Source organism: Bufo bufo, chromosome 4 (genome assembly GCF_905171765.1).
Source record: "Bufo bufo chromosome 4, aBufBuf1.1, whole genome shotgun sequence".
In the NCBI taxonomy this organism is placed as follows: Eukaryota; Metazoa; Chordata; class Amphibia; order Anura; family Bufonidae; genus Bufo; species Bufo bufo.
The window spans coordinates 298869251-298893912 of NC_053392.1; the positions used below are offsets into that span (position 1 = coordinate 298869251).

At 46.1% G+C, this 24662-nt stretch overlaps 1 long non-coding RNA gene across 1 annotated transcript in view; it reads left to right on the top strand.

Annotated features, from left to right (window-relative positions):
* The window catches only part of LOC120997629, a 99062-nt gene that overhangs the window by 49282 nt on the left and 25118 nt on the right, over positions 1-24662 (top strand). The window contains exon 5 of the long non-coding RNA XR_005778203.1: positions 9579-9589. This is a non-coding gene — a long non-coding RNA (uncharacterized LOC120997629). The remainder of the gene's footprint in view (positions 1-9578; positions 9590-24662) is intronic.

A 24662-nucleotide genomic window follows, 5' to 3' on the forward strand; every position in this document is an offset into this window, starting at 1 on the left:
GATATGGGGGCTCTTACAACAAAATTTCAGTGACTGCAAGGACAAGTTTAGGTTGATACCTGTCCACACAAACACAAAAGCGAGAGAACATGCTGGTCCCACCTCTGATATCAAATGGACGGTCTGCATCACAGTCTACAATAAATTCATTGGAGTAAATGAGTATAAAAAGATGTTCATCCACCTGATACACATAGCAACATATAATGCCTTTGTGTTTTACAAATAATCAAATCGGCTACATTACTTTCTCCAGTTCCTAGAGAACATTATTGAAAAGCTTTAATTTCAGTCCCCTGACTCTAGACTAAGCCATGAGGCAGAAGATGTCTGAAAGTTTGTGTAACATCATTTTGTAAACACTATGCCTGCTAGTGAAAACAGAAAAATACCTCCAAAAGTATGCAAAGCAGAGGTATATACAGATCTCAGAGGACCCCATTACATAATTGAGAATTGGCCCCCTTCCCAGTGAGATTTTGAACAAATATATGATTTTTTTAATTAAGTAGAGGAAATTTTTAATAAAAAGATGGACTCGCCTTACCTCCTAGGGGAGGGGATTTTTGGGCTTGGTTGGTTCGATTTCCTCCGTAAAACTGCAGTATCAGTGAATTTTTTGCTAAAATATTTTATTTTACTGAGATAGGAAGATGAGAGGAAGGCTATCTTAGGCTATGTCAACATCTCCTTAAAGTAATCTGGTAGTCTGTTCTGGTAGAACTCCTTCTATGTTATACCCTATAGTGGATAGATACACAAGACAGGACATACATATCTGCTGTATCTCCAGAAGTAGCAGAATGTAAACTGGTGACAATTTTACTGGTGTGTCATCCAGGGTTTCAAAAAGGCTTGAGAAAAATGACATAACTTCTGTATGAAAAAACACAGTTATATTTATTTTTTGGGGGGGAGTTACAGTGGCGTACCGCCAATATAGGCAGACCACGCCGTTGCTATAGGGCCCGCGGCACTGGGGGGCCCGGAGCGCAGGAAAGGCCCCGCCCACTCTGTTTGGCCCCGCCTACTCCGTTTACTGTGGGGAAAAAAGTTAATATGTGGCGCAGCGGGGCACTTGTGTTCATTCAGCATCCAGCGACCGTCTACCCCGCTCCCAGCCCAGTTTCTGTCTGACCTGCGGATCCATCCAGTCAAGGGCTTGCTGCACGTAACACTGGCCAATCAGCGCAAGTCAGCAGAAAGAGACAGCTGCTGATTGGCCAGTGTATTGCTGGCACAGGCATGCTCCACCCAGACTCCGACCCGGAGGGTAACGTCGCCACTCACCAACAGCCGACAGGCACAGCACAGGCCAGTGGAGGACCGCTGCTGACGGGACAGACAGAGTGACACGGTCACCAAGGTCTATATCGCTGGTTGGTGTGGTTCAGTAAAACTACATAGGTGACAGGGACTTAAATTTCTAAAATTTGTCTTTAATTGGCCCTTTCATTCAATCCTTCTGCTTTAATAACTTGTCCCACATTTCCGCTCAATCACATTGCATCCATTGACCTCCCTTGGATGTGGTCTCCCTTTCTCACGCTCCCTCTCCAGCGTGGAACCCTGATTCGCCGCTAACCGTGATCAACATGGTAGGCGCAGAAAAGAACATCAAAAGTTGATAGAGCAGATATCCAATTGGATCATGCACATCACGGGGACGTGCGACATGGTGGGGCAGTATGTGTGCACACGCCTACACGTACTGACTGATGGGTCTGCCCCCTTCAACTTCTGGGTCTACAAATTGGGCATATAGCCTGAGCTTGCCCTTTACGCCTTGAAGGTGCTGGCCTGCCCTGCAGCCAGTGTATTGTCTGAACGTTTGTTTAGCACGGCTGGAGGGGGTTATAACAGGTTATATTTCCCAATGTTTTGGGGTGTACCCTAATTTAAACAAAATAAATAAATAAATAAAACCAAAAAGCAGTGTAGGCTACCTCCTCATCCTCCAACTCCACTTCTACCTACACCGCCACGGCCACAACCTCCTCACCCTCCTACTCCATATGGACCTCGTCCTCCAAGATCAAGATTATTATTTTTTATTTTTACGTATTTTATGTTATTTTAAGTCATTTCCCTATCCACATTTGTTTGCAGAGCACTTGCCATGCTCTTAACCACATTTTGCTGCCATTTGCAGCCCTCTAGCCCTTTCCATGACTTTTTTACAGCCATTTTAGTGCTCAAAAGTTCGGGTCCCCATTGAGTTCAATGGGGTTCGGGTTCGGGGTCAAGTTCGGGTCCCGAGCTCGAACTTTTTTGTGAAGTTCGGCTGAACACATCGAACCCGAACATCCAGGTGTCCGCTTAACTCTAGCGAAGACCATGTTGCAGCTGGTTTTCCACAACTGCCCTCTGCTGCTCACAAAGCCTGGCCGTCACACAACAGCCAGTGAGCTGGCAATTTCAAGCGCTGCGGCAGCATTGACAGACTGGCTGAAGCTGTCGGTGACTTGCGGAAATGTGCACACATGCGGCGCACCTTCACCAGTAGCTCAGGCAAATTGGGGTATGTTTGTAGAAACCGCTGAACCACAAGGTTGAATACGTGGGCAAGGCATGGGATTTGTCTAAGGTTGCCCAGCTCCAAAGCCGCCACCAAGTTACGGCCATTATCAGACACAACCGTGCCTGGTTCAAGGTTGGGTGGCAAGACCCACAGTTCAGTCTGGTCTCTTATCCCCTGCCACAGCTCTGCGGCTATGTGCTGTTTGTCACCTAGGCAGATCAGCTTCAGCACGGCCTCTTGCCGCTTCCCCACTGAAGTGCTACACTGCTTCCAGCTACTGACTGATGACTGACTGGTGCTGCAAGCAGATAATTCGGAGGTGGAAGTGGAGGAGGAGGAGGAGAAGTGGGGGTTGGAGCCACTAACGTAGGTGGTGGCGGAAACCCCGATGGAATTGGGGCACGCAATCCTTGGCGTCGGTAGCACCTGTGCCATCCCAGGGTACGAGTCACTCCCGGCCTCTACAACATTCACCCAGTGTGCCGTCAGGGAAATGTAGCGTCCCTGGCCGAAAGCACTTGTCCATGTGTCCGTGGTTAAGTGGACCTTCCCAGTAACTGCGTTGGTCAGGGCACGTGTGATGTTAAGGGACACATGTTGGTGTAAGGCTGGCACGGCACATCTTGTAAATAGTGGTGGCTGGGGACTGCGTAACGAGGGACGGCTGAAGACATCAGGCTGTGGAAGGCCTCAGTGTCCACAAGCCTAAATGGCAACATTTCCAGGGCAGTAATTTGAAAAGCTGCGCATTTAGTGCTATGGCCTGTCGGTGGGTTGGTGGCTGGGTATTTGCGCTTGCATTCAAATGCCTGGGGTAATGACATTTGGATGCTGCGCTGGGACAGGGAAGTGGATGTGGTCACTGATGGTGCTTGCAAAGGTCCAGGTGCAGGGCGGGAGGCATCCGGGCCTGTATCTTGGACAGGGGATTGGCCAGCACGAAACACAGGGGAAGAGGAGGCAGTGGTGTGACCTGCAGACACAGATTGTGGACCCAGGCGTTCGGCCCACCTATTAGGGTGCTTTGATGCCATGTGGCGGATCATGCTGGTGGTGGTGAGGTGGTGGTGAGGTTTCTAGTGTTCACGCCCCGGCTCATTTTGGTGTGGCACAGGTTGCAAACTACTATTCTTTTGTCATCCGCACTTTCCTCAAAAAAGCGCCATACTGCCGAACACTTACCCCTTGGCAAGGGAGATTTACGCAAGGGGGTACTCCATGGAACAGCTGCGGGCCTGTTCGGTGGTGCCCACCTTCTACCTTTTGCCACCCCACTGCCTCTTCCAGCCTGTTGCAGTGCTGCAGATCCCTCCCCCTCTGTACTGATCTCCTCGCTCTGCTTGTTGCCACCTTCCCAGGTTGGGTCAGTGACCTCATCATCCATCACCTCCTCTTCCACTTCCTAACTCTGATCATCCTCCTGATTTGTTGACCAACCACAACCTCAGTGATTGACAACTGTGTGTCATCCTCTTCCTCAACCTCTTGAGACAGTAATTGCGGTTGAGTCATTGGCAACTGTGTCTCATCATCATCCACCTCATTAAACACTAATTGCTGTTCCCCAGTATCATGTTCTTGTGACTCTGGATGCTCAAGAGGTTGGGAATCGGGGCACAAGAGCTCAGGTCCCTCTTCAAGCGTGCTTGTCGAGAGGGCCAAATCAATTAATGGCGATGAAAAGAGGTCCTCGGAAAATCCGAGTGTGGGATCACTTGTTTGGCCAGACTGTAAATGGTGGGAGGAAGGAGGATCAGGGTGAGGATTGTGTGGACCAGAATCCTGGCCACTGAGACTGGACTTGGTGGAAGACAGGGTGGTGCTTAACTGACTGGAAGCACTATCTGCTGCAATCCAACCGACCACCTGCTCGCACTGGGCTGACTTCAAGAATGGTGTCCTGCGCCACCCTGCAAACTGGGACATGAAGCTAGGTATCTTGGATGATTTTTTTTCTTGTGCTCTGGCAGCAGGCACAGTTTTAACGCGCCCAGGGCCACGGCCTCTGCGTGCACCATCAGCATCACGGCCACTTCCCCGCCCCTTAATGCTCGCCTTCATTATATTAAATGTTATATGTACGCTTGACACACAAGATGTGTCACGGATGTCACAGTTCACAGCAAGCACAGTATATGGAAAAAGTACGTAAAAGTATGGAAAAAGAAAAATAGATTTCACTTATATTTTTACTATCTCTTGTCCTGACACACACACGCTATTGCAGCGCAGATGTGACAAATAACTGCAGACAACATTTATAGACAAAATGTGGATAAATTATGGAAAAAACATATTTGTTGTCACTAATATTTTTCACAATATCTGGGCCTGACACACAGACACTATTGCAGCACAGATACTGCAGGGACCGTTTATAGGAAAAATGTGGATAAATTATGGGAAAATATATAATTGTTTTCGCTAATATTTTTCCCAATATCTGGGCCTGACACACACACGCTATTGCAGCACAGATGAGACAATTCACTGCAGGGACCAAATTCCCTGACACAAACTCCCTACACTATCTGTCCCTTCCTAAGCGCAGCTCTTCCTGACTCGCAATGAGCCGAACTCACGTCATCGGGTGCTATATAGCACCCGATGACGCGTTCCCGGCCAGCCAATCACTGTAATGCCAGTAGCCAACATGGCTACTGGCATTACAGTGATGGCAGTACTTACCTGCACGTTTATTGACTGCTTAGCAGCCATGAAACATGCGGGGAGGAGACTCGAGCATGGTGCTCGAGCACGTGCGGTACTCGGCCGAGTACCGCCATGTGCCGAGCATAGCGATGCTCGAGTCGATCAGGTATTCAGCCGAGCATGCTCGTTAAACACTAATTAGCAGCACACATTTATAGCTGTTGCACTTGGGCAACCTAGCCTGCTCCTATACCTAGTGTAAGGAATCGTCTTTCTCACAGGGGATCATCATCACAAACTTCCTTCCAGACAAAGGCTTTAACGGAAATCTGTCACCTATTTTGAGCATATAAAACCGTTAACATAGCAATGTGCAATAAAGTACCTTCATTCCAGCATGTGTCCTCTTTCTTTTATTCAACTTTTCATTCAGATGAAAAGGCGATTTTTCTGATATGCAAATTGTCTCAATGTGCCCAGAGGGGCGTTATTACTCTGCTCTAGTGCCCAGTAACGCCCCCCTGCTGTGCCCAGCCCGCATTTCTTCCAAGCCCAGCACGCCTCCTAAGAAATAAATGTACTCCTACATCCTTGTCACTATTAGTCACGGGGTTGTGTTTGTTTTGGAGTGACGTGACTAATAGTGGGTGGAGAGAGATTTAAGTGAGTGCGGGAGGAAACGTATAAGAGAGATATGAATAGTTTGAACTAAGAAGTTCTTTGAAAAATGTAGAATGAAAGTTGAAAAAGAGGGTATACTTTATATATAAATGCGGTCTAGATAATAGGGATAACAAAACATTTAGATGAGGTTGTATATATTATAAGGCTGCGGCGACATGATAGTGAAAAGCACACCGTACAAGTGAAAAAGATCTAACAGATTTTTGAATATATCTGGTGTACGGTTGATATTGTTTTATGGTGAGAAGATTGCAGATATTAATGATATGTTAAATGTATTGTATTTTATTGATGTAATTTAATATGTCCTGATTGGGCTATGGCTCCCACAGCTTGAGAATGGGAGATTGGGCTATTTAAAGGGCCCAGCTGTGGACATGCGCAGTTGTCGCCCCTGAGGAAGCCAGAGAGCGAAACCCGGGTCGGGCAGGAGTTTGAATTGATTTTACTGTGACATGCCTGTTATCTACCATTGTCTGTGAGTAGAATAAAACCTTTTTTACCAACAACTAAGAGGATACTTCACGGGGGCGTGGCCTAGCGGAGTATGTGAGCGGACGTGTGGTGCAGAGCTCCTCCGTTACCTCGGCTAATTTATCCTGATAGACTCCTGAAATCAAACTTCTCCTACATATACCTGGTCGGACGGACGTCAGAGAACCCCCCTGGATATCTGGGGAGACCGTAACAGGTCAGCATGACCCGCAGAAAGGAGCAACGAGGGCTGGAGAAGGAGAACCAAGATGGCGCCGGCGGCACTCCAGGGCGCTCAGGCCGAGTCACGGAACTCCAGAAAGAAGCGGCGGCCAAGTTAGTGAAATATGCCCGATTATCGACGGCTGCATCTGGGAGAGGTACTCCTAGAAAATCAAGGGTTACTGAAGACATGTCTGATGCAGACTCTGACGCTGAAGGGCCTGACCCGGATAATAGTCCGGCGGCCTGTTCAAATCGTTTTGGCGCGTTAGCCGATACACATGAAAGTTTACCCTCAGGAACGCTAGATTCTGATGCAGAGGAGCTGACATTAAAAGATGTCATGCAAGCCGTAGCTAAATGTGGCAAGTCATTGAACACCCTTACCATGCAAGTGGGGGCCATTAAAGAGGATGTCTCAATAGTAAGGCACGATATGAGAAAGCTGGCTGACCGCACGACAGCTCTGGAGGGTCGGATGGGAGAAATGGAGGACCCCATGACACCTCTGACTAATAATGTGAGCAGGGCTGGGACAAGGCCATTTGGTGCCCAGGGCGAAGATGGCAAACTGCGCCCCCCCCCCCCCCCCCCCCCCCCGTTTTTAAGAAAGAATCAATGTTGTTTCAAAACAAGAATATACTTAAAGCAATAGAACAAAGGACTGTGGGACTTTGAAAGTATTCATTTTAAAACACGTGTGTAAACACGAATATGAACTTTGCCCCACGATAGCTCTTTTGTAGAACCCCCATAAAAACTTACAGTTACTTGACTTGGCCCTTGGGGATCTCGGATGCCACTTCAACACTTGGCCGGGGGCTCGGCGGAGCTGATGTTGTGCTTTATCCTAATGAGAAAGATTTCATAATAAGGATTTGGAGAAGGGGCAGAGGAATAGCAGAGCAGGGAGAGGCTGGTGCTGCTACTAGGGGGTCATACCATGGGGGAGTAATAAAGCCCACCATAATGCCCCCCCCCAGTAGTAATAATTCTCCTTATAATATGCAAAACATACCCCTTTGTAATGCCCCCAGTTGAGCTAATGTTCCCATAATGTGCCAACATAAAATACCCCTTCTCAGTGCCCCCGTAGATGACCCCCATAGTGCTCCCCCCTTCCCCATAGTACCCACCATAATGTGTCCCAGTATAAAATGCCCCTATACAGAGCCCCCCATATAAAATATCTTCTTTTTAGCCTCAGTAGATGCCCCTAAATAATCTGCAGTAAGATGTGCCCCCATAGATGCCCCCATATCATGTGCCAGTAGCCAGAGCCCCCCCCATATCATGTGCCAGTAGCCAGAGTGCCCCCATATCATGTGCCAGTAGCCAGAGGCCCCCCCCCATATCATGTGCCAGTAGCCAGAGTGCCCCCATATCATGTGCCAGTAGCCAGAGTGCCCCCATATCATGTGCCAGTAGCCCCCCATATCATGTGCCAGTAGCCCCCCTTATTGCCAATAGCCCCCTTATGGGCCAGTAGCCCCCCTTATGTGCCAATAGCCCCCCTTATGTGCCAGTAGCCCCCCTTATCATGTGCCAGTAGCCCCCCTTATCATGTGCCAGTAGCCCCCCTTATCATGTGCCAGTAGCCCCCCTTATCATGTGCCAGTAGCCCCCCTTATCATGTGCCAGCCCAGTAGTCCCCCCTTATCATGTGCCAGCCCAGTAGCCCCCCTTATGTGCCAGCCCAGCCCAGTAGTCCCCCCTTATCATGTGCCAGCCCAGTAGCCCCCCTTATCATGTGCCAGCCCAGCCCAGTAGTCCCCCCTTATCATGTGCCAGCCCAGTAGTCCCCCCTTATCATGTGCCAGCCCAGTAGTCCCCCCTTATGTGCCAGCCCAGCCCAGTATTGTACCTATATAAATAAAAAAAATAATAAAAAAAACTTATACTTACCTCCAGCAATGTGATGCGATGCAGGCCGCCTCTTCCGTCTGTGTCCCTCGCTATACGGCAGTCAGGCGACGCGATGACGTCATCGCGCCGCCTGCACCGGCCTCTGATAGGCTGCCAGCACTAGGCCGGCAGCCTATCAGAGGAACAGGAGGGGACACACCTCTCCCTCCTCTGCCGCAGCGCAGGCATCTGTATTGCCGTCCTGAGGACGGCAATACAGATGACTATGGAGATGAGCGCTTCCGCAATGGAAGCGCTCATCTCCTGCTCTGCCCTGCCGCCGGCCGCGGCCGCCCCCACTTGTCACCAGGGCCGCGGCCTTGCGGCACTCAGGCTTGCCGGCCCACCGGGAAATTTCCCGGTATCCCGGCAGGCCAGTCCGGCCCTGCTGCGCCCCCCTCCTGTCCGCAAATGGTAGCGCCCAGGGCACCCGCTCCTTCGGCCCCTGCCTTGTACCGGCCCTGAATGTGAGGGACTATTCAATGAGATTAGTCATTATTGCCGCAAAGCAGGATGATCTCGAAAATCGATCTCGCAGAAATAATGTGCGGGTGGTGGGTGCACCAGAGAAAGTGGAAGGCGGGAATCCGTCAGAATATTTTGAATCCTGGTTATGGGAGAATTTTGGCGCAGATGTATTAACTCCCTTATTTGCAGTGGAAAGGGCCCACAGGGTTCCTACGCGACCTTTACCGCCGGGTGCTCCACCCAAAACAGTCCTGATTAAGATCTTACACTTCAGAGACCAGGACATTATCTTAAGAAAAGCGCGGGATAAACCAGATCTGTCAGTTGATGGTCATAAAGTAGCACTCTTCCCGGATTATTCGCAAGAGGTCCAGAAGCGAAGGGCCAGATTTACAGATGTGAAGAGGCGTTTGCGAGCACATGGCGTGTCCTATTCCATGATGTATCCGGCCAAGCTACGGGTAGCCGCATTGGGAGCCACACATTTTTTCGAGGATCCGAAAGAGGCAGCAAGATGGACGGATCGACATGAGAGGCAGCTTGCAGCAGAACAAGGCTGATCCGCACTAGAAGAAGTGCCATTATGTTTATAGGCTCAGGTCATATAATTCTGTTGATGCGGCCTTGTGGTGTTTGGGTGTGAGTGTTTAAGTGTGGTGTTATGTATGTTGTGGGCATGTGAACAAGAGTCTTATGGTAATATTCTATTGGAATGTATAGTCTGATAGGTATAATCATTCCTTAACTGTTTTCGCACATAATTGTCTGAGGAGTAAAGTGAGGGAGGTTCTGGGCCCTTTTATGAGCTCACTACCTAATGGTTGAGCACACACAGTTATTACTAGGTACGCTTCAACCTCTTCTCCAAGTGACTGGAGGAAGGTTCTCAGCACGCGATTAACTTCAATAGCGGGTTGTGTACCCTTTTTCCCACAGGCCTTATATAGGTGTTATTGTGGGGCCCGTTGTTGGGGTGATCGCTGTGTTAAGTAATAACTTGGAATGTTTGGGAGGGAAAGTTTTGGGGAGTGGGAGAGGGGTGTTTTGTTTAGCCTAAATGCACGCACTGTATATGAGGTTGTAGATATAAGTCTGCGGTCTATATATGACATGTCCTACTACTATGTCTGTTCTCTTAATGCTATTAGTCTGGATGCTGGATGTACACATTCTATGATATTTAAATATGGCAGGGAAGGTTAATGTTCTCAGCTGGAATGTACGGGGGATTAAAGATGTGATTAAAAGACGGGCGGTTATGGACTGCTTAAGTCAGCATCAACCTTTGATTTGTTGTGTGCAGGAGACCCATCTCACCTCAGATCAGACTAAATTGCTTACCCCTAGGTGGGCAGGACACTGTTATCATTCCACTTTCTCGTCCTATGCGAGGGGGGTGAGTCTCCTGATACACAAGTCAATTGGGTTTCAATGCATTGCTAAAAAGGTGGACAAAGAAGGGAGATATATCTGCTTGCATTGTGTGATTTTTGCAACTACATGTGTTCTAGTGGGAGTGTACATTCCACCGCCATATTCACCAGTGGTACTTAAAAATATTCTACAGTTTATAGCGGATGCGCCTGATATTCCAGTCTTATTATTGGGGGACTTCAACAATATTCTCAATCATAACCTGGATAGAATGGGGTCGGGTCAAACTCCTCAAGTGAAAGGGATGACACATTTTGGGGCTTTGATGCAGGAAGCTATGTTGTTAGATTTTTGGAGGTTGAAAAATCCGTCAGTAAAGCAATTTTCATGCTGCTCTAGTACATATAATTCTCTATCCAGGATAGACCTCATTCTTGGTAATGCCCTTATAGGTCAATACGTAAGGGACGTGCAGTATTTACCACGAAGGATCTCAGATCATTCACCTGTATTGATGGTGCTTGACCTTCGTAAAACGCGGAGCAATAAGTGTGGGGGTTGGAAGTTTAATCCTTACTGGTTACCTCTCCTACCAGATGCTGGCGGAATTGGCGAAAAACTTAAGGAATTCTTCCAGATTAATTTACCGTCTGCAACCAAGTCAATAGTGTGGGAGACTATGAAAGCATTTTTGAGGGGTCTGCTTATAGCAGAAGTAAACAGGAAAAAGAGTGAATCTAGGGCACACATCATGGAATCATGGAAGTAGTGGCAGCAGAGGCAGATTTTATACTACAACCACAAGATGTCACTAGAGAGAAATGGAAAGAGTCCCAACAAAAATTGAATGACAGGTTACTGATGCAGGCAAAAAATAAACGATTCTTTCAAAAGCAAACCTTCTATGAGGAGGGGGAGAGAGCGGGTAGACTTTTGTCACTAATATCTAAAGCCCAATTACAGTCTACATATATTGCAGCTTTGAGGGATTCATATGGTGTTATTCAAACTGAACCACCGCGTTTGCTCCAGGTCATGTATTCCTTCTATTCCACACTATATAAATCCAAACTGAAAGTTACAGATGGGGAGATAGGTCAGTTTTTGCAACCCCTAAAATTACGTACCCTATCAAATGAACATAAAGCACTATTGGATGGTCCTATTACTGTTCAGGAGTTAGAGGTAGCATTAAGTACAATGTCTAATAACAAAGCCCCAGGAAGGGATGGCCTACCGGCCGAGATATACAAACGTTATTCTGACATTCTCCTCCCTCAATTACTGGAGGTTTGTGATGATGCCAAGCGGAGGGGCCGGCTCCCTGACTCCATGAATGAAGCGGTCATTGCGCTCTTGCCCAAGCCAGGCAAAGATGTGCTTGAAGCTGAATCATACAGACCCATTTCTTTGCTCCCAGTTGATATTAAACTTTTAGCGAAAGTATTAGCAAATCGTCTGAACTCAGTGATAACTACTTTAATATGTCAGGATCAAGCAGGTTTTATGCCAAATATGTCGACGGCGGTAAATATCAGACGTCTATTTCTGAACATTCAAGCGATACATGTCCACGCCTCGACCGCGGCGGTCGCATCTCTTGATGCGGCCAAAGCGTTTGATAGCGTGGAATGCCGCTATTTATGGTTGGTACTTGAAAAAATGGGCTTTGGAGTTGAATTTATTTCATGGGTTCAACTACTATATGCATGCCCTAGAGCGGCAGTGAGGGTTAACGGAGACCTGTCTGATCCGTTCATGTTGTTTAGAGGAACTAGACAGGGATGTCCACTGGCGCCGCTTCTCTTCGCGGTGGCAGTAGAGACCTTAGCGGAAGCTCTGAGAATGGCTGCTACTGTCAAAGGACTTCAGTACGGGCCTAGAATAGAAAAAGTAGCATTATATGCAGATGACTTGCTTTTATTCTTGGATGACTGGGAGCAGTCTCTTCCTGCTGCTATGGCAATCATTAATCAATTTGGGGCTATGTCTGGGTTAGTGATTAATTGGTCAAAATCTGCCTTATTACCCCTAAGTGGTGGCAGTATTGTGCCACCACCTGATACGGGAGGGTTGCAGGTAGTGCCGTCTTTAAAGTATTTGGGGGTGTGGGTAACTGCGAATCTAGGTGACTATGAACGTCTAAACTTGGTGCCAATGCTTACTGAATTTAGGAAGAAAATACAGGCCTGGAGCAAATTACCCTTATCTGTGATCGGACGGGTTAATCTCTTGAAAATGATATTGATGCCAAAACTCTTATACCTTCTCCATAACGCACCGATCTGGATTCCGCTTAGGTTTTTTAATTCTGTCAACGCAGTGTTCAGGGATTTAATATGGAGGGGAGGTGTCCCTAGGATTAAGCTTTCAACCCTGCAACGACCTAAAACACAAGGAGGACTGGCTGTACCAGATCCTTGGTCCTATTACATTGCAGCCCAGTTACAGCATTTTAGAGGATGGGGGGATGTGACGCAATTGAACAGTGCGGGTCGCATTGTTCAACATTTGATACATCGCACGTGCTTATTGTCGGCTTTAGAGGATGGTTCATTTCATTCTCATGGTACTCAATATCCATTGATAAACATGATGCATAAGATATGGTGGAAAACCAAAGAAAGAATGAGTATAACCGGGTATAGTACTCACACACCTATATGGCCCAATTGCCTATATTCTGAATTGAATAAGATCAGTGGAGTGCAACAGTGGGAGCAATATGGGTTGGGGAGGATGGCTCAACTGTTTTCAGACGGGTCATTAAAGAACTTTGAGGTATTAAGACAGGAATTTAGTATTCCACATAAATATTTCTATGTGTATTTACAGTTGAGGCACGCTATTCAAACTCAGGAAAAGAAGGGAAAGATCCAACAGGCAGCCAGATGCCCCATCATTGACTACACAGCAAGGTCAGGATCCACTAGTGGGGTGATATCCATATATTACAACACACTCAGGGAGGAAATTTATAAATCCAACCCACTGAAACTGTATGAGAAATGGAAGAAGGATATTGAGGAGCTAACTGAGGAGCAATGGAAGGAAATTCTCACCGACCTACCGACGCTGTCATTGAGCGAGTCATATAGGATCTCACAATTATATCTCCTACATAGGGTCTATAGAACACCTGCACTACTATTCAGAATGGGTTATAGGGAGAATGATGTATGTCCACGTTGTAATATTAGTAGTGAAAATTTGATCCATCTTATGTGGAATTGCCCACGATTAAGAAGGTATTGGGTTGAGATAGTGGAACTTATAAATAGGGTTTTTCAAATCAACCTAGAAGTTGGACCATTAACCTGTTTACTTGGTTTTGTGAAAGTACCAAGAAACATGCTCAAAAAAAAGGTGGCCGTAATGAGGATATTATATCAAGCTAGGAAGTGCATAGCATTTCATTGGATTGATGAAACAGCTCCTACGATTCAGGAAGTAGTAGGTAGGGTGCATACACTGGTTAAGCTGGAGGAATATGTTTATTTGAACAGGAACTCGAGGAAAAAATTTGAAGGGATATGGTCCTCGTGGATTACACATTATGACTTGTCCTAAAATATGCTTGCAGGGTATGAAAGGAGTGTTAGAGACGGATGTGTATGAGTATGTGAATGATAAAATGTGGGATAGTAGACTATGATGGTATATTTGTGCCGGCATATTATGTGGATATATATTTAGTAGTACGGAGGCTCTGTGATGCCATGTACTATGATTTAAGAGAATGGACTATGATTTTTCCAGATGGACTTTCCAATCACAGTTATGGACTGTATACTGCTTCTTCTAAATGGTCGTGCTTTGGGGTGGGGTTGGAGTGGGGTTGGGAGGGAAGGGTGGATTATTGTTGTAATTGTATTACAAATTTTCTTGAAAAAGCAATAAAAATTATCTGATTAAAAAAAAAAGAGGGTACTTCACTATATGCCGGTCATTTAATCCTACAGAGGAGGCGGTCAGAGGAGGATCGAACCCCTTGAGAGAGGAGGACTGAGGCTAATACCCTGAATCTTTCACCTGTGCAGCGTTCGACTGAATCTTAAGCAGCGCGGTTTCAAACCTTTTCATTGCATGACTCCCGAGTGTGAATTACCCACCACATTATATCGAAACCAGCAGCGCAAGTAACTGTCCGTGTTCTGGGACACAGGACTAACACTTCTATTTTCTTGATTTAATACAGTGCTGGGCTTGGAAGAAAGGCGGGCTGGGCACTGCAGGGGGGCGTTACTGGGCACTAGAGCAGAGTAATAATGCCCCTCTGGGCACCTTGAGACTTAACCCCTTAAGGACGCAGGGCGTATCGGTACGCCCTATTTCCCGAGTCCTTAAGGACTCAGGGTGTACCGGTACGTCCTAACTTGAAATCGGTATTCCGGCGCCCCAGGGGTTAATCGGAACGGGATTTTGGCTGAAATCATTCAGCCGGCATCCCGTAACAATGCAGGGGGAGGTCATTTGACCCCCCCGCATCGACGATCGCAGAAAACCGCAGGTCAATTCAGACCTGCGGTTTTCGGCGTTTCCGGTCCATTCGGGCGTCCTGTGACCCGATGAACCGGAAAAAGACTGCGATCGGTGGCGTAATTATACACCACCTATCGCAGTCCAAGGATTTGGAGAGGCGGTGCTGGCCCTGGTGCTGATGCCTGCTGTCCAGGGTGCTGATTGGTGCAGGGGAGAGAGGCGCGAGATTCAAACATCCTGCGCTCCTCTCTCCCCTCCTCTTCCTGTCCAGCACCCTGACCGTGCAGCACCGTCCAGCACCAGCTCCTGTGTCCCCCTAATCGGTATCCATCATCCTCCTGCACCCATCGCCACCCAGGTAGGTTAGGGTCAGTGAGGGAGAGGCATCGTTAGGCAGGGAAAGAAGGGAAAAGTTAGTTAGGAAAAAAAAAAAAAAACTTTTATTCCAAACTTTCTTTGATCAATTTCTTTGATCCATCCATCAGACCCCAGACCCCCGACCCCCCCCCTGCCACCTGCCCCCCCCACCAGCCTCCCCACCACCAGACGCCCATATTGCCTCCGACTCTGAGAGCCCCAGTGAGGATGAGGATGACCCCACGTTCCTTTTATCATCCACATCCTCCTCATCATCATCTGATGACGATGAGCCACCAAGGCGGCGGAGACACCGCCAGGCGGAGCCAGGGGCCCCACATGCTAGGGATCCTGTGGCCCACCCTAGTACGAGCCGCCCTGGGGTTCGTACTGGTTTACCGGCCCACCAAATAAGCCCACCGGAGCCCCCTGCCGATGAACTTAGTTGGTGTCCCCCAGTGGACTTTGAGCCTGAGATTCCGGATTTTGCTGGCAATCCTGGAATCCAGATTCCCACAGTGGGGTTTACTGAAATTGACTATTTTAGTTTTTTTTTCAGTAACCCACTGGTGAATCTGATGGTGGAGCAGACGAATCTGTACGCCCAACAGTTCGTCGCTCAAAACCCAGGCTCATTTTTGCTGGACCCCGGTCAGTGCAGCCGAGATGAGGACATTTTGGGGCCTCGTGCTGCATATGGGTCTAGTCCAAAAACCCAGTGTCAGGCAATACTGGAGTGGGGACGTCCTATACCAGACCCCACTGTACAGTATGGTCATGACACGTCCCCGGTTTGAGGCCATCCGGAAATGTCTGCATTATTCCGATAATGCAGCATGTCCACCCCAAGGTGATCCTGCCTATGACCGGCTGTATAAGATACGGCCGGTCATCGATCACTTTGGGGCCACATTTCAGCAGGCCTACGTACCTGGTAGGGAGGTCGCGGTTGATGAGTCTCTCGTTGCGTTCAAGGGGAGACTCAGTTTCTGACAATACATTCCCACAAAGCGGGCGAGGTATGGCGTGAAGCTATACAAAATTTGTGAGAGTACCTCAGGGTACACTTACAAATTTCGTGTGTACGAGGGGCGAGATTCCCGGATTCAACCCCCAGAATGTCTCTCTAATTTGGGTGTTACCGGGAAACTCGTGTGGGACCTTATGTACCCACTGCTGGATAAGGGTTACCACTTGTACGTGAACAACTTTTATACCAGCATTCCCTCGTTCAGGTCCCTTGCCGCCAGATCCACGTTCGCTTATGGGACCGTGCGGAAAAATCAACGCGGCCTCCCTGCCTACCCCCTCCAGGTACCTATCCCCAGGGGTGAGACCCGTGCCCTTACCAGTGGAAACCTGTTGCTGGTCAGGTATAAGGACAAGAGGGATGTCCTTATGCTGTCCACAATTCATGGTAACGGCATCACCCCTGTCCCTGTGCGAGGTACCGCGGCAACGGTCCTCAAGCCCGATTGTATCGTCGACTACAATCGGTATATGGGAGGAGTTGATCTCTCTGATCAAGTCCTCACACCATATAACGCCATGCGCAAAACCCGGTCATGGTACAAAAAAGTTGCGGTCTACTTGGTGCAGGTTGCCATGTACAACTCTTTTGTACTATCCCGAAGCGCTGGCAGCACAGAGACATTCCTCCAATTCTATGAGGCAGTCCTCAAGGACCTGATCTTTTCGGACCGGGAAAGAGCAGGCCGGAGTACCTTGGGAATTGGAGGCGCCCGGATCGTCCCTGGCCAACACTTTCCAGGTGTGGTCCCCCATACTGGAAAGAAGGGACGAACCCAAAAAAAGTGCAGAGTGTGTCGCAGGAGTGGGATACGGAAGGACACCACCACTCAGTGCGACACTTGCCCCGATCATCTGGGCCTCTCCGTTATCGATTGCTTCAGGGAGTATCACACTTCCATGGAGTACTAAATTTTTATAATCCCCAACAGTCCACTAGAGAACATAAAAAACTATGGCTCTCAGACTTTGGAGACACGGAAACAATTTTTTTCCCCCAAAAAAATATTAGTTTTAGTGCAGGCATCCTCAAACTGCGGCCCTCCAGATGTTGTAAAACTATAACTCCCAGCATGCCCAGACAACCTACAGCCATCAGCAGGGCATGGTGGGAATTGTAGTTTTACAACATCTGGAGGGCCGCAGTTTTTAGGATGTCTGCTTAGTGTCTCCAAAGTCTGAGAACCATACATATTGGGCATCGTCGCGTGCGTAAAAGTCGTCGCTATAAAAATAACTTTTGCCCAAACGCCTCGGATGAACGGTGTTAAAAATATAAAATAAAAACGGTGCCAAAACACCCATTTTTGGGCAAAATTTCCATTTGAATCCTTTTTGCTGATAATAAAGCAAGGGTTAACAGCCAAACAAAACTCAATATTTATGGCCCTGATTCTGTAGTTTGCTGAAACACCCCATATGTTGTCTTAAATGGCTATATAGCCGCACGGCAGGGCATAGAACGAAGGGAACTCCATACGGTTTCTGGAAGGCAGATTTTGATGGACAGTTTTATTTTTGACACCATGTCCCATTAGAAGCCCCCCTGATGTAGCCTAGACTAGAAACTCCAAAAAAGTGACCCCATCTAAGAAACTACACCCCTCAAGGTATTCAAAAGTTACTTTACAAACTATGTTAACCCTTTAGGTGTTCCACAAAACTAAATAGCGAATGTAGAAACAATTTTAGAATTTAATTTTTTTGTTACATTGCCTCAAAAAAGAGTAATATAGAGCAACCAAAAATCATATTTACCCCTAAAATAGTCCCAAAACAACAACCACCTTATCCCGTAGTTTCCTAGATGGGGTCACTTTTATGGAGTTTCTACTCTAGGGGTGCATCAGGGGGCTTGAAAGGGTACATGGTGTAAATAAACCAGTCCAGCAAAATCTGCCTTCCAAAAACCATATGATGTTCCCCTTCTTCTATGTCCTGCCGTTTAGCCAAATAGTAGTTTACAACCACATATGGGGTGTTTCTGCAAACTACAGAATCGGGGCAACCCATTTTGAGTTTTGTTTGGCAGTTAACCCTTGTTTTACTCCTGGAAAAAATTGATTATATTGGAAAATTTTCCAAAAAATAGAAATTTCAAAATTGTTTCTCCATCTGCCATTAACTCTTGTGGAACACCTAAAGGGTTAACAAAGTTTGTAAACCCAGTTTTGAATACCTTGAGGGGTGTACTTTCTTAGATGGAGTCACTTTTTTGAAATTTCTATTCTAGGGGTGCAACAGGGGGCTTCAAATGGGACATGGTATAAACAAAACCAGTCCTGCAAAATCTGCCTTCCAAAACCCATATGGTGTTCCCCTCCTTCTATGTGCTCCCGTTCGGCCAAACAGTAGTTTACGACCACATATGGGGTGTTTCTGAAAACTACAGAATCGGGGCAACCCATTTTAAGTTTTGTTTGGCAGTTAACCCTTGTTTTACTCCTGGAAAAAATTTATTATATTGGAAAATTTTCCAAAAAATAGAAATTTCAAAATTGTTTCTCCATCTGCCATTAACTCTTGTGGAACACCTAAAGGGTTAACAAAGTTTGTAAACCCAGTTTTGAATACCTTGAGGGGTGTACTTTCTTAGATGGAGTCACTTTTTTGAAATTTCTATTCTAGGGGTGCAACAGGGGGCTTCAAATGGGACATGGTATAAACAAAACCAGTCCTGCAAAATCTGCCTTCCAAAACCCATATGGTGTTCCCCTCCTTCTATGTGCTCCCGTTCGGCCAAACAGTAGTTTACGACCACATATGGGGTGTTTCTGAAAACTACAGAATCGGGGCAACCCATTTTGAGTTTTGTTTGGCAGTTAACCCTTGTTTTACTCCTGGAAAAAATTGATTATATTGGAAAATTTTCCAAAAAATAGAAATTTCAAAATTGTTTCTCCATCTGCCATTAACTCTTGTGGAACACCTAAAGGGTTAACAAAGTTTGTAAACCCAGTTTTGAATACCTTGAGGGGTGTACTTTCTTAGATGGAGTCACTTTTTTGAAATTTCTATTCTAGGGGTGCAACAGGGGGCTTCAAATGGGACATGGTATAAACAAAACCAGTCCTGCAAAATCTGCCTTCCAAAACCCATATGGTGTTCCCCTCCTTCTATGTGCTCCCGTTCGGCCAAACAGTAGTTTACGACCACATATGGGGTGTTTCTGCAAACTACAGAATCGGGGCAACCCATTTTGACTTTTGTTTGGCAGTTAACCCTTGTTTTACTCCTGGAAAAAATTGATTATATTGGAAAATTTTCCAAAAAATAGAAATTTCAAAATTGTTTCTCAATCTGCCATTAACTCTTGTGGAAGACCTAAAGGGTTAATTAAGTTTGAAAAAACAGTTTTGAATACCTTGAGGGGTGTAGTTTCTAGAATGGGAGGTTTCTATTATCTAAGCCTCACAATATGACTTCAAACCTGAACTGGTCCATAAAAGTGGGATTTTGAAGATTTCTGAAAAATTTCAAAATTTGCTTCTAAACTTCTAAGCCTTGTAACATCCCCAAAAAATAAAATATCATTCCCAAAATGCTACAAACATGAAGTAGACATATGAAGAATGTAAAGTCATCACAATTTTTTGGGGTATTACTATGTATTACAGAGGTAGAGAAACTGAAACTTTGAAATTTGCTAATTTTTCAAAATTTTCGGTAAAAATTGAATTAACTTTTTTGACCCAATTTTAGCAGTGTCCTGAAGTACAATATATGACGAAAAAACAATCTCAGAACGGCCTGGGTAAGTCAAAGCGTTTTAAAGTTATGAGCACTTAAAGTGACACTGGTCAGATTTGCAAAAAATGGCCAAGTCCTTAAGGTGAAATAGGGCTGAGTCCTTAAGGGGTTAATCTGCATATCAGAAAAATTGCTTTTTCATCTGAATGAAAAGTTGAATAAAAGAAAGAGGACACATGCTGGAATGAAGGTACTTTATTGCACATTGCTATGTTAACAGTATTATAGGCTCAAAATAGGTGACAGATTCCCTTTAATGTCCAATGTCCAAACGGTGCATTTATTTGGCAGTCTTCACACACAAAACGATACAAATGAACACCTGCCCGGCTAGGCACTACCTAATACATAACATATTCCCTGACTCGCCTACAGAGCACAGTTCACACCCTGTCTCAGGTGCGGCTTTCCCAGCCCATCGTTCATCAGCCTCCCAGGCTGTAGCTAAGTCCGTACGTCTAGGGAATTTAGGATCAGCAGTCCGCCTGACTCTGGCCGTGCGACCCTCTCTCTCAGCAGGCGTCGCTTGGTCCCCCAAACTCCAGGCTATCTCCCAGCCTCGTGGTCCCTCAGCCTAGCCCGGCTGAGAGCACACTCACAGAGCCTCAGCAGCACTCTGTTTCAAAGTCTTCCCCCTTTCACTTTGAGGATACTTTTATTCCCAGGTGATTGTGGCACCTGGTGCTGCCTCAGGCCTGACGACTGATAGGGAAGACGTGGAAAAACCTGCCATACATCTCCCCTAACAACCATGAGGCCTGTCACTGCCTCACAATTGCTTATACTCAGCCCCATTGGACAGACAATTAGCAGATTTGGTTTCCAGTACCATCTCTATGCTTATGACACCCAACTATACACTTCATCCTATAACATTACCCTCTGCTGTACTACAGAACACCAGTGACTGTCCGCTGCCTGTAACATCATGTCCTCTCTCTATCTGTAACTGAATCTTCTACTAACCCACTTAAACTTGATATCTCCCTCTCAGTGTGAACCACTACTATAACACCTAGCAGCACGACCGCTATCTTGGTGTTATGTTTGATAGTGATCTTTCCTTTATACTCTATTTTCAATCACTTGCCCAATTATGTCACCTACACCTCAAAAACATCTCTTCAATTTCCCCTTCCTTACTGTGAAAACAACAATACTCTTATTGTTGCGCTGATCCATTCCTGTCTCAATTACTGTAACTCATTACTAATTGGTCTCCCTCTCACCAGACTCACCCCTCTCCAATCTATCCTGAACGCAGCAGCTACGCTCATCTATATGCCCAGCCGCTACTGCAATGCCTCCGCCCTGTGCCAGTAACTGCACTGGTTGCCCATACAGTACAGGATTCAATTTAAAGTCCTCATTTTTATCCACAAAGCTCTCCACACTGCTGTACTCATTCCTCTTGTTTTAATTGTTGACTTGTCTGTTGCTATGTTATTTATGACTCTGTTTGTACTTGAACCCCTTGATTGTAAAGAGCTGCGGAGTATGTTGGCACTGTATAAATAAAGATTATTATACTTTTGCCATGTTTATTCCCTTACTCCTATTTCCCGTCTACCCCTATCCCGTTTCCTGTTATTCCCTACTGTTTGATTTTTATTGTTACTAACAATGCTACTTTGCTACTAGGCAGTGCTGCTCTCTTATGCTGATGACATTCAGCAAAGTTAATTGTTTCCCTGCATATACCTTTCTACTTCGTTAAAAAAAATATACATTATTAAATATTTGAAAAGAAGTATAGATGCTCCAGAATTACTATTACATGGGACATGCTAGTATTTATTAGAACTAATGTTAGAGATGTTATATATCCAATATATAGTCAGTGTACCGGACTAAAACAGACAACATCAATCTAATAATTCATAAAGCAGAAAAGGGCCATATAAAAAAGTCTATATGGAGTTGTTAAGTGATACGAGCAGAGTGGCTGCAGAACCAACTAGTTCAGTCCAATATCTGGAACCTTAGCAGGAGGGCAAAGTATTAAGTGGTCTTATTGATAAAATTGCTGAATATTTGTTTCTAATCCTGTGACAGTAGTTAGTGTTCAGCGAAGCATTCAAAGTGGAATTCAGTCCGAAGTTTAGGAAAACTTTGATTCACAACGCTTCCAAATTTTCTCGCCTTTCGTTTTAACAAATCAGGTTTTCCTGAAATGGTGGCTGCACGTGTTACAAAGCAAAACTAACTGTAGAGGAGACAAGCCCGGGAACGCAAGATCACCTATAATGCCATGCAGACAGCCAATCTACAGATAGCCATCCCCTGTTTTGTCACAGCCTTATAAAATTCTCACCCCATGCAGTCTCCGCCATTGTCCTGTGAGCTGAGCAGAGAGAGATATGGCAAGCACTCTGGCGCTAGGGAAAGTGTTGCTGAAAACGATTAATAGAATGATCACTTAACTGGAATAATGACCAGTCAAACAAATAGTATTCTATACGGCACCCGTAATTTTTGAAAGTGTAATTGAAAAGTGGGATTGCCTTAAAAGATTACTTTTAATAGTCAATGGTTAAAATAGTAGGCCCAATAATTTGTTAGGAGACTACATACATACGTAGTCATACACCACCAAATGAAAGAAGGTGGAGAAAAATGGCAGGTGTGAAATGTAAACATCTGCTAGGAGGGTGAGTTTACGAAACACAGGGATACCAATAAAGAGGGAGACAGATGCTGGGTCTCTTCCCCTAATGTACCCCTAGGTTCTAACTCCAAGTAATCCCCTCTCTGTATGTCCCTTCGTGTCCCTTGCAGGCAATAACAGTGACTGCCCAGCTTCGTCAGAAGTGCAAAGGTATCATTTATCCCAGGACATACACATCATAGGTACTAGACATACACATAGTCCCGACGCGTTTCACTGGCAGTCAGCCAGGTCATCAGGGGACCTATATACAAAACAAGACAAAGTATACACCTGTACACAACAGAGAAGTATCCAATCCACGGTGCTTCCAAGTTTGTTGGAGCCAGCCCAGAAAGCAACAGTATTGTGAGACAAGAACTGATACTTAGCTTCTCTTTGTGCAGCGATTCAAGGTCCACTCCTCTTGCGTATGGCAGAGATGGCAGAGTGCGCCCGTACTGGCGTTCTTTTAAACCAGCGCGGGCTTAGATAGATCCGCCCCCAAGATCACCTGCTCCGATCACGCGGGCAGTGTTGTCAGTGGTCACAAGTGCATCGCGTCACGGAGAGGAGTCACAAGATCGGGACATAGACTGAAGGTATATCAGTATAGCCCAATGTCCGTCCCCTGCATGTTAGGGGACGGTGACTCAGAGAACATTAGGGGGCGGGAATATTGGAGATAAAGGGGTGAAGGGGATGGGCTAACTCTGTCACCCCCAATCAACAAATTATAGTGGCATAAATAGCCAAGTACGGTGCGTCACTCCTATAGAGTCATAGAGATGCGCTACCTAGGTATTTAAACAGCAGGTTCACTGGACAGGCTAGATTAGAAAAGGATAGACAAATACATTGTCAAATGGTATCTGATCATCAGAACAGGCGTGCTGGCAATCAGTTGCACTGTACCCACATTGCAGGGAGCTAGACAAGCAAATATGTACCATAGGTATGTCGGGCACTCAGCCCCTACAAATGTAAAGAGGGGGTCGACTGCCAGACTTCATATAGGGGCATTCAATGAGGGTCACTCTTGGTACATAAAGGGGGTGCATCAGTTAAAAAGAAATAAATCATCCATTGAACTCAAGTTTTTCGACCCTCATAGAGGAGGCAATTGGACTGCTATCACATGTCAACGGGATGACCTGGTCTCCTCAATGTAGCACCCAAATGAGAGATGCTCATTGAGGCCTGATGGTTGTGAGTTCTTCAATTCAAAGATCCACCAGGTCTCCCTTTGCAGTATTTTACTGTCCCAGTTGCCTCCTCTTTTCAAGGGAGGAATGAGTTCAATGGCCATAAATGTCATGCCCTCTGTTTTACCATTGTGGCTGGTTTCTACATGTTTAGCTAATGGGGTGTCCCTACCGTTTCTAATGTCACCTAAGTGTTCTCCCACCCGTCTTCGAAATTCCCGGGTGGTTTTGCCTATATATTCTAGGCCACAGTGGCATGTAACCTTGTAGCATTATGTTATGAGGAAACAAGTACAAAGTTGCACAACTGGCATATCACAAAGAACTTTTATCTTGGAAACCTTGCTCACTAGCTTGATTAACCACCAAGAGCACCTGTCCACTAATTCACAGACCCCAGGACTCAAAAACCGGCAAGTACAACAGGGGTAATATTCAAGATCTCGAGATAACCCACGAGACTCACCACGTAAGGAGCCGCATTCACGCTGAATACAGGTGGGACGCCACACAGCGTGCAACATCACCCGCGGTCTGGAGATACCAACTGTGAGTACTCTGTAATGCCGACACTACAACTGTAGAAAGCAGGGTTTATTGTGAAGTGGACGAATAATAACTACACTTAATATCCCCACTTGAATATACTTTGGGGAGGACATGGAGTGATGTGAATGTGAGCACGCACAGCACATAATCAATTCACCGCACTGTTTCTGGAGAGACATTTCAAACAGATTCAACTCTGCTTCATTATATAGGGTTGAAGTCTACCCCTTTCTAATATACATTTTTTCCACATATACGTGACCTTGTTTGAGGCACCGCATATCATCATCTCAATATATCTCCTTATTTTAGTGTTTTATTGTTGTTTTATTGTTATTGAGCG